The 10,861-nt window shown below is 41.0% G+C and overlaps 1 non-coding gene across 1 annotated transcript; it reads right to left on the bottom strand.

The window, feature by feature from the left end:
• Positions 1-4,486: 4,486 nt before the first annotated feature.
• LOC150003768 (small nucleolar RNA SNORA72) lies at positions 4,487-4,632 on the bottom strand. The gene has a single exon (XR_016512805.1). It is a non-coding gene; the product is annotated as a small nucleolar RNA SNORA72 (small nucleolar RNA).
• Between the last annotated feature and the right edge of the window lie 6,229 nt (positions 4,633-10,861).

The following is a 10,861-nucleotide window of genomic DNA, read 5'->3' as shown; positions in this document are numbered from 1 at the left end:
TGTCCAGTGGCCCCCGGAGGGAACGGCCAGCATCTGCTCTCACACCCAAACCAGGCTGTTGTTAACGTCTCAGACGTCACCCAGGCTATTGTTACCCAATACCAGATACTAAATTATTCATTCTTCCAGCCCCTTTCAGTGACACTTTCTCATATAGTTAAACTTTTCATATCAATGGATTTAATTCTGGCTATTTTTCTATTCTGTCGATTGATTTCTCTATGCCACTTGGTAACCTTTTCTTGTTTGGCTGTTTTGTTTTGTTTTTCCATTGTTTTGGTTCTTTGGGGGTGAGATTTGGTTTTGTTTCTTTTTTCCTTTTTTCCTTTCTTTTTCTTTTTCTTTCTTTTTTTTTTTTTTTTGGTAACCTTTGGAATTATTGTAGATTTATAACATAATTTTGTAACTGGTGTGGTAGAATTAAATCTTTGAGGGGGCAGGGCTCATAAAGAAAATAGATTAACGTTTGCAAATTTTACAAAAACACACGGTCATAAGTGAACACAGTGCTAGAAGTCCTCCCGGGACCTCGGGAGGGTCCACATGGTGAGGAGAGGGAAGCTGGAGCTTCATTAGCTTCGCGGTAAATCCACCTCTTCCGCTTGTTTATATCTTCCTATGGCCATTCTTTCCTAAGGAGTATCATGGTTATTGACTTCGGGTGTTTCCATTCATTCGTTCTGTGTGACGTCTTCTAGGGATGTGCGTTGGACTTGGGGGGAATGCGCACCCTCAGGGTATTTCTTCTCTTCTAGAGCACGGCCTCTTCTGTCTGCCTTTGGACCGCCTCGTAAGTTTTGCATTATTTTTCATACACTATCCCTTGTTTATTCCTAATAAACTTATAATGAATTTTCTTGTCATAAGTTCTTTCTTGTTATAACTAAATAAAATGCTAATCCTGGTCTTTAAGAATGCTGTTGATTTAGACATTCCTTAATATCTCACAACTTTTGTAGTACATTTACACTTCCTAGCACCTGAAATGGAATATTTTGTCTCTATGGGCTCGATATGTGTTCTTCATATGTCTTAATTTTGCTTCTTAATTTATTGAACAGACATCCCAAGACTATATCAAGTTAAGGCAGCACTTTAATTCCATTCTGCTTTTGAAGAAATGTCTCTAGGTTTTTTCATTGTCTCCTGATTTCAAAAAATGTTTTTCATAATATATTAATAAAGTATACTTCTAGTCTTTTTTAAAAATCAATGTGTAGTTGGAATATGTGTTGAATTTTTTCAAATTACTTTTTTAATATCTATGGAAATAACCATATAGAGATTTTTATTTAATTTATTAACATCATATAAGGCTTTGCAATGAACCATCCTTGCATTTCAGGGATATATTTTACTTTATAATGCAGTGCTCTTTCGATGGATTTTATTTAAGATTTCCCCATCTATATGACATTGACTAGTTGTTTGGGGTGTTCATCCTTATCAGAAATGTATTAAATATTTCTGTGTCAGGAAAACTTTTTGTAACATGGTATAACCTATTTCTTAAAATATTTTAAAAATTTACTCTGATTCAGAACCTTTTTATTGATATTGGAATAGTTCTTTGATGACTTCTGATTTCTTCCTTCCATCAGTCTCTAAAGATTTTCTTTGTCTTGCATCAATTTTAGAAATTTTTATTTTTTTATGAAATTACCCATTTCTTTGAGAATTACAAATACAGTGGCATACTAAGAGATATTCTTTCTTATAGTTTTTATTTCAAAAGAGTTTCTATCTCTTTTCTAATTTCTGTTTTTATATGTTTTGGGGTTTTTCTTGGTTAGGTCTCAGAATTTGGTTATATTGTCAAAGTTTCAAGAAACCAGCATTTGCTCTTGTATATTTTAATTTATTCTTTCCAACTTATGACTTTATCTTTTTATTTCTTACGTTATGTCTTTTCTTTGCTAAGATATTGAGTTGAATAATTTATTTACTTTATTTTTTAATTTTGACAATAAAATATTTAAGCTTTTATTGATATTTTCTCTAAGCTTTACTTGGATATGTATATTAATATTAGTATTGGTATTTTCTAAGTTGCCTTTTATTGAGTTTTTGATTGTTTTCATTGTCCCAGTTGTTCTTTAGAAGATTATTTTAAAATATCGGCATAACTTGAAATTTTGTCTGTTTACTCTTAAGTCTTAATTTCAACTTTCAGTTGAATTTCGGTTACAATGGGGCTTGTGAAAGCTCTGGTGGAGTTTATTTATTTAATTTTATGTAAACTGGCAAGTGGTAAAATCTGTAAGCGCCCTTTGAGTTATTCTAAGAAATTATATCTCATTTGTAGACCACAGAACTCTGTTGACTTTATTGGCTGTGGTTTTGATTGTAAAGAATTTAATACCCTGTATAACTGAATTTGTGTTCGTTTTCACTTGAAGTTAATACATTCTTTGCTTTGTGTTTTGTTGCTGTGTTATTTGGCGCATGTAAATTTACAGTTATTATATCCTAAGTATGTATTGTTTATCTTTGTGTAACTACCCACTTATTTCACTTAATATGTCTTGAATTAATTGATATTATTATTGCGACCTTTGCTTTCCTGTATTTATTACCATTGCTGTCTCTTTGTGGAAAAATAATTTTAGGTTGTCTCTGTGACTTTTTATAAGTACGTTATTCACGAACAGCACAATGTGGAAATATCTTTTACAATCGCTTTTGAGCATCTTTAAAAACACATGGTGTTTTTATTTCAGTTTCATTATTTTTCCTCCTACAAAAGTTTTAAAACTTTTTACTGAATTTGACTTACTTCCATGATCATTCTTATAGCTGATACTTTCCGTTGTTTTAAGCCACTGTGAAAACATTTTAAAGAAACTGAAAGGGAGAGACCCCCTGTGATTCCTGTGTCTGCACCCCAAAAGAGCACAGCATTGTCTAATAAAACTTAGACCCCTCCACATTTCCACACGCACCCCCACCGCACACATGCAAGTAGCTCTCTGTTCCTGCTCAGGTTGTGCTTTCTTGAATTCTGTGACTGTTCATTTGTCTTCTGTCAAATGCTGATTCCTATTTTTTAACGGTTTAATCTCAAGACTTCTTATTCTAGCACAATATTTCAGCTCTTATCTTCAATTTTTAAATATGACCTTCAAGTTTCTTTTTGTACCAAAAAAATACTATATACAAACCTCAATTTACTTTCCCCTCTACTCTTCTATACAACTCCAGTTTGGGGGTTCTTTTTTTTATTTTTTTATTTTTTTTGAAATTTCAATAAACCATAGCATTTTATTAATTCTGTCTCATGGGAAAACTTTGAGAAAATAATGTTCCAATAGCAAATTCCTTCTCTTTAAAGAATGATTTATGAGGTGCTCTTTTTCTTAAGGTTACTATTACTCTTGTTCCAATTATAATATTAGTGTCTACATGGACCAATGAAATATCACCTCCATTTTTTTTTTTCAGTACTTTCTCCCCGATTCTGATGGGAAATCTGTCCTGTATGAATAATAAGCACAATTTAAACTATCTTTTATGTAACACTAATTTCTTTAAAATGTCACACTTACTTTAAACAACTGATAATAAATAACACTATTAAATTAACACTTTTTAAAACTCAGTTTTGCAACTGGTGATTTTAAGGCACTATTTACCCACTATGGGTTATCTGTGTGGAAGAAATGAAAAATTATCATGGTTTTTGAGCAAAGAAGAGGGGCACCAAGGAAATAGTAAACAGGACTTTAAGACCATAGGTTAATAAACAAGTATCATTCTTCATTAATATTAGAATTTCCAGCACCAGTGCACCCCTGCTGACTTAAGCCCAGATAAATCTGCTTTGGAAGCTCACCCCTTCCTCCTCCTTCTATATGCTTCACATCAACCTTGACAAGGCACACTCCAGTCTCCAAATGGGCCACACTGAACCCCAACTTCCCCCAGGCTCCCCATTTCCCCTAGAATTCCCTCCTTCCCCTTCCCCTTCCCTCTCCTTGAAAGACTACCGTTCCTTCATGATCCAATCAGTAAATCATCTTTGGAACCTTTTAGTTTTTCCAGTGTTACATTATTACCAGCAATTCTGCCATCTCTTTGTCCCAAGCTGTAACTACTTTGTTACAGCAGATTCCTGACCAGGAATCACAAGGACAAAGGGGAATGTTTAAGGCCCCTGAACAGATATCACTAAATTGCTCTCCGGAAAGATTGGATCCATGAACACTTTCAACAGACAGCAAATGAAAGTGACTGGTTCACCAGCTCTGAGTGAGAGCTGTGTTTTAATCACTGCTAATTAAACAGACCAAAGTGGGGTACTGTTCATTTGCTTTCACTGGATCCCCAGTACAGCTGAGCATTTTTATCACATGAACCATTCCCGCTTTTCCCACAGATTGTCTGTTAATGATGTTTCTATTTCTGAAAGGGTTTTGGTGGAGTTTTAATCATTTACCTGTCTTTTTAATTTTATTTTTTGTTTTTGTTTTTGTTTCGTTTTGTTTTGTTTTATCACCAACATTTATAAAACCAGACCCAGGGAAAGAACTCGGTCTGGGGACACATGCATGGCCTTAATATAGAAAATTTTTATAATTGTCTTTTTATATATTAAGAAAATTAATCCGTCATATTTGTGGCAAGTATTTTCATATATTTTCTTTTTAGTCTTGTTTTAATGTTTTCTATATTGGTGACTCAGTACAATTTATGGAGATGAACCTGTATAAATAGTTAGATTTTTACACTTGATCTTAGCCAAAAGGCCGAGAAGCGATAAATAGTTAGATTTTTAATATTGACCTCTTTAGTTAATCTAGAATGGATGTAGATGTATAGTCTGAGGTCATACAACTTTCTGGTTTTTTTCCAAATACTTAACCAACTGTTCCATCACCACTTACCTACCAATCTAGCCTTCCCCTTGGATTTGAAGCGCTGGTTTACGTCAAATGCTAAAACATCATACACGCTAAGGTTAATTTTAAGGCTCACTATTTCTCGCTACCCATTTTTGCCCAGTATCACACTGTTCTAGCTACTGTCGCTGGAGAATATGTTGTAATATCTGGTAGACCACGTTTTTTCTTTGCCTTTTCAAAACTTTCTTGGCTATTCTCACCTCTTTATTCTTCCAAATAAATATTAGAATCATTCTGTCAAGTTCCAAAAGCATCCTATTGGGATTTGGGTTGGAATTCAATTAATTCTTCCCGCTTGGGAAGAACTGACAGCGTGGAAAATCTGACTGTCCTGCCCGGGGGCATGTGCCTCTTCCTGCGGTCAAGTCCCTGTTACATTCTTCTGAAAAACGTTATGATTCTCTGTACCAAGGTCCTCTGCACCTCTTGTTAAGACTTACACCCGGGTACTTATATGTGAGGTTATTTTAAATGAAAATTTCCCATTATTGCTTATAAGCCATCATTGTTGATATGAAAGAAAGCTATTGACTTTTGTATTTTTCAATTAATTTTAAATAACACTGAAAAGATTTTTATATTAGCTTTTTAACTAAATCAGAATTAACCAAAGTATATTTTTAATAGATGTATAACCAATGATCTGCACTGAGTAATCCCATTAAACGTGTCGATAGCTGAATGTATCTGTGCTAAGATACCAGCTGGCCGATGTAAATAATCACTGAAGCTATCCGAGGGTTTCAGTCTTTTTCAGAGATGTATTCAATGCCCTCGGAAGTGAGAAGCTGCCGAAATGACCTCTTACCACGGACTTTCTCTGCACTGTTACTCTCAGGGCACAGACGAGTCAACGGAGGAAGAAGCCTGGACTTGTAGGCATCGTCTTCCTTCACTGGGTTCAAAAGATCATCAACCTGTGGTCCTGGTGCCTCTGTTTCCCCAGCTGCTGGGTGTCTCAGAGTTTGGAACCTCCGGCTGCATCGTGATACATCAGCCTGCAACTACCCAACCATTTCCCTCATTGTTTAAAGAAACACACGATCCAGAGAAGGGCATGATTTCGGTTAGAACCAACGCTTCGCTGTGCAGTCGTAGCCCTTAAGAAAATGTCTTCCGCCCTGGCTGGTGTGGCTCAGTGGATTGAGTGCCGGCCTGTGAACCAAAGTGTCGCCGGTTCGATTCCCAGTCAGGGCACAGGCCTGGGTTGCAGGCCAGGTCCGCAGTTGGGAGCCCATGAGAGGCAGCCACACATTGACTTTTCTCCCCCTCTTTCTCCTTCCCTTCCCCTCTCTCTAACAATGGATAAATAAAATCTAAATAATAATAATAATAATACTTTTTAAAAAAAGGGAAAAGACAATGTCTTCCTTTCCTCTCTTCCCAGGTGGTTCCAGCACCTGCATTGGCCGTTTGCTGATGAGAAATGGAAGCGGGAGGGGCACGGTGGACTTGGGTACGTTTTGACGTCAAGCTCGCTGCCTACAAGCAAAGCAACATGCCAGGCTGGCTGAGTATTTCCTACTCAGTCATTCAGGCACGTTTTCCAATAGGGCCACGCGCTGATGTACTCAGGACATACGGCTCGGCGCTGCTTTTTCAGCCTCAGGACCCAGCAAACAGCTGTTCTCTCAAGTGAAGCCAGTTTGAGCTGCGGGCACACCCCGCCCTCTCTGCCCGCTCCGGGACGCCAGCGGAGGGGCGGAGCCAGGGCGCAGGCGTGGACAGGTCACCATGTGGCAGCAGTGGCAGCAAGGCAGTGGTTGTGGCCGGCCATCAGAAAGGGCAGTCACACGTTATAAAAGCCAGGAGGGACACCTGGGGAGTGAGCCCAGTTCCAGGCCAGACTGCGCAGCTCAGAGCTCATCGCCGGGGAAAATCAAGCCTCATTGCTTCTGACTGTGCAGACCCTTGGGGGTTGGGGCGGAGGCAGAAACTGCCGGTCTCTCAGCAGCGTCCGCTTGTTTAAAGGGCCCCCAGGGTCCTAGAATGTCCTCAGACCCATCCACTCTGGGAACGACAGCCAAAACAACAGCCAGAGGGGTGCCAGTCCCATACGGAAGTGGGAGAGGTGCCTGGAAAAGAGGTGAGTGCTGGGCAAGCGTCATTGTTTCCTCTCGGACCCTCCCCCACACACAGCTCCACAACGTGGTGAAACGGGTCACCCTGTGCTGACGAATCCCTAAGACTCCGCCTCTTATAATGTAACAGGTGTGACAGCTCTAGCTAAGGCACAGAGGAAAATAAACACAGGAGCCTGTCAAGATGAGGAGACAGAGAGGTATGGCCCAAAGGGGCAACGGACTAAGGTTCCAGTGGGAGAACTAAGTGACGAGAAAATAGCCAACCTAACAGATGAGGACATAGCCAACCTAACAGGCACAGAGTTCAAAACACTGGTGATAAAGATGCTCACAGGCTTGACAGATATGCTAAAGTACGGCAAACACATAAGGGAAGAAGTGAAGGCTATGCTAAATGAAACGAAGGAAAATCCACACAAAACAAATGGTTAAGGGAAGGAAACTGGAATTCAGGTCAACTATTTGGAACATAAGGAACAAATAAAGTCAACCAGTACAGAATGAGGAAGCAAAAATTGAAAACAATGAGGAGAAGCTTAGGAACCTCTGGGACAACTTTAAACATGCCAACATCCAAATCATAGGGGCACCAGAAGGAGAAGAGGAAGAGCAAGAAATTGAAAACTTATGTGAAAAAATAATGAAGGAAAACTCCCCAAATTTGGCAAAGGAAATAGACATACAAGTCCAGGAAGCACAGAGAGTCCCAAACAAGGTAGATCTGAAAAGGACCACACCAAGACGCATCATCATTAAAATGCCAAAGGTGAAAGATAAAGAGAGAATTTTAAAAGCAGCAAGAGAAAAGCAGAGTTACCTATAAAGAGGTGCCTATAAGACTATCAGCTGATTTCTCAAAAGAAACTTTGCAGGCAAGAAGGGAATGGCAAGAAGTATTCAAAGTGATGAAAAGCAAGGACGTACAACCAAGATTCCTCTATCCAGCAAAGTTATCATTTAGAATGGAAGGGCAGGTAAAGTGCTTCCCGGACAAGGTAAAGCTAAAGGAGTTCATCATCACCAAGCCATTATTATATGAAATGTCAAAGGGACACATTTAAGAAAAAAACATCATAACTATGAACTGTAAAATTACAACAAACTCATAACTATCAACAAATGAATCTAAAAAAAAGAAAACAACAAACTAAGAAAACAACTAGAACAGGAACAGAATCATAGGTGTGGGGATCATTTGGAGGGTTATCAGCTGGGAGGGGTGAGGGGGAGAAACGGGGAAATGGTGCAGGGACTAAGAAGCATAATCAGTTGGTACAAAACAGACAGGGGGCAGTTAAGAATAACATAGGAAAGGGTGAAGCCAAAGAACTTACATGGGCGACCCATGGACATGAACTAAGGAGGGAAGGCGGACTGCTGGAGGGGAGGGAGGTACCAGGCAGAGGGGAGCAAAGGGGAGAAAACTGGGACAACTGTAATAGCATAATCAATAAAATATACTTAAAAAAAGAAAAGGGATGAGCCTCAGTGCAGATTGTTACACCGCCTCCCCCCCCCACCCTTCAATATCTGGTGTGGTCACAGGGACCAAAAAAATATATTAACGAATGTGAACTAAGGGATTGCAAAGCTGTTTGGCTCAGGACACATGGACAAGGATGGCATTTTTATTGTCCTGGTGAGAATCTGTGGCTAGCTTGTATACCCTCGTGCCTGAGAGTGCGTGTGAGGGAGTCGTTCGTGGCAAAAGCTTTTAGCATGGAGCGAAACTGGGGCCTATTTTGATACAGACTACCTCTTATAGGAAGGCTGCTAATAAGACAAATTGGTTTAGCTTTAAGAAATTACCCTTAATTTCTCAGGATGAGGAATTACTGGAATAGGCGAAGTCCTCCCAGGAGAAGAGATTCATTTCTTATGCCAGGAATTTGGGGATAACTGGGTTAGATACTTAGGTAAACAGAAAAAGGAGATGTGGGAATCAAATAGATAGGAAATTCTGGACAATTACGCATAATCATCCATCACTAATGGGAACAATTAGAAGTAACATGAGATCCCTGAGATGGGAGGTCCCCTTGGCAGAGACAAGGGGTGGGCTCCAGGGCTGAGGTCCCAGGTGGTCTCTGAGCTCCTCCGCCTTCTGGTCTCTCCTTCCCCGGCTAGTGGAGCAGCCCAGACAGGAGACACTGTGGGATGTTGATGTCCTGGGTTTGAGTCACGCAGGTCCCTTCTCTCTGGCTCATTCTGCAGCCACGCAGACTCTGGCTCCCCGCTTTGTAAGGGTTACTGGGGACCTGATAGAAAGGTGAGTGTGTGCAGGGATCCACCAGGGGGCTTCTGGTCCCCTCCTCCCCTTCCACCTCTGCCCTGGCTGCTTCTCACCCTCAGTCCTTACGAATCTTTCTCCTCACTGACCTTCCTATGCAGTCCCAGCTCTTGGGGTCTAAGAAAGCCCTCATGTTTCGTGTATAATTGGTGACCAGGAAGCCCAATGAACCCACGTAAAACCAACAGTAAACAATGAAAAACAAAAATCGTGGCTGAGACTTCATCCTGATAGAATATAAAATGATGATGGCGAGTTTATTTACACACACACACGTATGTAGTGATATGTATATATTATGACCTCTCTTATCTAGTATGAGAGATACATATACATATATATATACTCACACACAAAATTAGGTTAAACTGCAACTCTGTGCAAACCCTTATTACCTCGAATGGCCCAAGTGCTGGTTTTTGCCAACATTTTCCCACCAACCTGCAGAAAGCGCTGCACATGTTTGGATTTCCCAGCCCAATCGTCGTGACAAAGATCTTTGCAGAAACATCCAATGACTTGGTCAGTCTTGGGGGGGGTGGTCCTCGCCCGCACTTAGTTATTTGGTCAGTGACTCACAACATTGCCCGACATCCCCTGGAGGAAATCACCCTGGTTGAGGACATCAGCACAGTGTTGGTCCTCCGGAACAGGGATGGCCCAGAATAGGCGGTCGTGGCTGTTTGTTGAATGAATAAATGAAGGGAGCAAAGGCAAAATGACTGGGAAGGAGGAAGAGTACGTTCTCTGAGTCCAGAAGAAAAATGGAGCGTGTTAATGAGAATACGAGACATTTCAAAGAGCAGAGGAGGAAAGCTGACGTTCACAGTGAACTCAGAGATAAAGGTCACTGCTGAAAGGTTGAGGAAAAGCTGGGTTTGGAATCTGAAGACAACGGGTAGGAGGCAAACGGAGCCCCAAAGCTGGGAGAGACTCCAAGTCAGACATCAGCTACTAGGAGCTAAAAGATGGTAGGGAGCTTACTGTTTTACCAACCCTCAGGGGAAAATACCGATTTTCCATTGACAGTAGTGACGTCAAGTTTTATTTAAAGTGTATTTGTAAAGAAACTGACCCCAAAAATTAAGCAATCGTGGAACAGGCGGTATGAAGATAGAGGGATTTGTGGGGGCGCTGTGTAGGTGACCAAAGTTGGGAAATAAAAGGGGCCGGGTCCCAGCGGATGCGAGAGCGCAGGACTTGGTCCACTTCTCCTGCGAGGCCTGTCCCTGGGTCCTGTTCTCGTGGGCCGTCTGCTATTGGTGCTGCTGTGTGTTCTCACTTACCGGCCCCAGGTCTCAGCTCTTCAGCCAAAGGCTTCGCTGTGGTCCAGGGAGACGCTCTGCCGGTCGCCATGCACCGACGGGTGGCAGGTCCGTCACAGGTCTCTGTACTCTAAACCCCTGGGGAACCTTCACTTTAAGCATCTTCCAGCCACACCCTGATTGGGTTCTGGCTCCTCAGCCAGATGCCAAGGTCCTGGCAGGTAGGAGCCACCCCTGCGTTCTTCCCTCCCTGTCCCCAGGGAAGGGCGTGGGGATCTGGGGAACTCCTGTCTTTGCAGGAACAAGGGTGTAAGAACCAGT

Source organism: Furipterus horrens, unplaced genomic scaffold (genome assembly GCF_987537825.1).
Source record: "Furipterus horrens unplaced genomic scaffold, mFurHor1.1.pri manual_scaffold_8, whole genome shotgun sequence".
NCBI classification, from domain to species: Eukaryota; Metazoa; Chordata; class Mammalia; order Chiroptera; family Furipteridae; genus Furipterus; species Furipterus horrens.
The sequence above is the reverse complement of the archived record's forward strand: the minus strand, read 5'-3'. Positions and strand labels throughout refer to the sequence as shown.